This window comes from Garra rufa, chromosome 20 (genome assembly GCF_049309525.1).
Source record: "Garra rufa chromosome 20, GarRuf1.0, whole genome shotgun sequence".
Classification (NCBI taxonomy): domain Eukaryota; kingdom Metazoa; phylum Chordata; class Actinopteri; order Cypriniformes; family Cyprinidae; genus Garra; species Garra rufa.
Window position 1 is genome coordinate 35438020 of NC_133380.1, and position 2723 is coordinate 35440742.

Consider the following 2723-nt stretch of genomic DNA (forward strand, 5'->3'; position numbering starts at 1 on the left):
AGCTATTCATAACTTCTACTAGCCAAACAATTAAAAAAAAAAAAGCCAGAGGCATTTACACTGCACCTACAAATTGAATAAATGTTATGAGATTAATGCAAAAAAAAAGTTTACTCTTGTTCATTGAACTGTTGCCCTGACATGAAAAAAACGTTTTTCAGGTTTTTTCGGTTTATATTATCACATACAAGTCAGTTTCAAAATTCTTCTTTAATTTTTTTGACATATAAGAGTCAAATGTTTTTACAGAGGGGCAGGGCCGGAGTGGGACTCCTTTTCAGCCCTGGAGTTTCAAGCCTTAGACCGGCCCACTTTAGTTCACGACTGACTATATTAAAATGACGTCATTTCCAATTCAGTGGAAATACAGTAGCCTAAGTGTTGCTTCACAGTGAAGATTTATTTGAACAGTTAACACAATGTAATGTTTAACAGTATCAGTATCTTTTTTCTGTTAGAATTAGTGCTCATAAATATCCAAACCTTGAAATTAAAAAATATCAAATAAATACAAATATATATTAAGCTATATGTATAAAATAAAGATTAAAATAAAATGTATTAAACTTTCTAATTACACTATCATGTCTTTTTTTTAAGTAAACAGCTGCTTTATAAGTTCAAATATTTTTCATAAATGAGAACATTAAAGGGTAAATCTCCAACACTATTCTTTTAAACATCACAATGTCCTTTTCTGCAATATCTGAATATATATTCTGTGCAAAATTGTTCACAGATATCCAGCCCTTAAACACAAATAAAGAATAGAGCAAGTATTTGCAGACATCGTTGTTTTGCACTGCTCCTAACTAGCTTGACGTTAACCAGGGGCGGACTGGGACAAAATTTCAGGCCGGGAAATCTCACACTTATCCAGGCCATCCTACACCAAAATTTGAAACCCTGGACAACAATATTTTTCATCATCACATAAAGAAAAGTTGAAATCAACTGGGTAAAATAATTAAATGCTATCTCTTGAACTTCCAATTTGCCTTTTAATCTCTTTTAATCTCTCTGTCTCTCATGTGTGTTTACTTTTTTAACTAATTTTCTTGTATCTGTCACTTTTTTCATAAACACATCTCCACCTTTACAACCAGCTATACAGTACAGATCTAAGGTTGGTCTTTTTTAAAGAAGACAATCAGCAGATTATTGCAGAAATACTGAGACCTTTTTAAAGACATGTTTTTGTCAAGATTGTAAAAAGTTGTGATTTTGTAAAATGACACTTGACATTGCTGCTAAGGGGGAGGAGACAGCCACCAGGATGGTTCTTGAGCTTCTAAGCTTTCAAAATTATATATAATTTATGATTAGTACTAAAACATTTGATTGAGAAAAGGGCAACAGAAAAAAGAGGGCCACTACATTAGGACCATGTGTTATTGTCGTAATGTTAAAATTAAAACAACAACAATTAGCTACATCTTGAATATATCTTTATTAAAAAATCTTAAAACTAAACATGTTTTGCATTATAATGGGTCATGTTTGGCCCTAAGGAAAATTTACCATGATATTATTGAGCCTATGGTAAACATAGTAACCATGTTTTTTTTTTGTTTTTTTTTTAGGATTGATTCCCATTAGTATAATCAGAATTTTATACCATGGTGAAACTATAGTGTAGCAAAACCATTGTATATTCTATAATTATTGTATAACTATAGTAAACATGTTTTGTAAAATCACAGTTAATTTTGTATAAGGGTAGCTCCCTAAACCTGTTTTAAAACGATATTTTTATAGATTAACATTTGTTAGCTGTTCAATACTTAAGTAAACAAAGACAAAACTACAATAGTCTGTTTACAGATGTAACTGACCTGCACTTTAGGTCCTAAACAGGACAGATTTGTCTCTCTGCTCCACCTGGGCACTTCTACTTCAGTCTCGCGTCGTTTTGGCGGACGGCGGACGCGCGGATGCGCGGAGCGCGCGCGAGACAAAACGCGTGCCAGTCAAGACTAACCGATTTATAATTTATTAGAGTTTTATTATTGAATGGCTAATTCCGAAATAACCACTTTAGTACATTAGGCCGGCAACAAAAACAATAACAACAACAATATTAAACTAGATAAAAAAGTTCGTCGAGACAAACTTTAAGTTGGCTTGAGAAAGCTTTGCCTTAAAGTTTAAAGAAGTTTTGAAAGCTTTAAGCAGTTTGATTAGTTTTTAAAGTTTAAAGATAGAAAAAGTTTGAAAAGATTTAAGTTTGAAGGTTTTCAGTCTGAAGTAGTTTTAAGTTTAAAGTAGTTTTAAAGCTTAAACGGATAGACAGATTTATAGATGGATAGATTTATAGACAGATAGATTTATAGACAGATTAATAGACAGATTTATAGATAGACAGATTTATAGATAGATTTATAGATAGATAGATTTATAGACAGATAGATTTATAGACAGATTAATAGACAGATTTATAGATAGATTAATAGATATATAGATTTATAGACAGATAGATTTATAGACAGATTTATAGATAGATAGATTAATAGATATAGATTTATAGATAGACAGATTTATAGATAGATAGATTAATAGATATAGATTTATAGATAGACAGATTAATAGATAGATATATTAATAGATATAGATTTATAGATAGACAGATTAAAAGATAGACAGATTTATAGATAGATAGATTAATAGATAGATTTATAGATAGACAGATTAATAGATGGATAGATTTATAGATAGACAAGCAT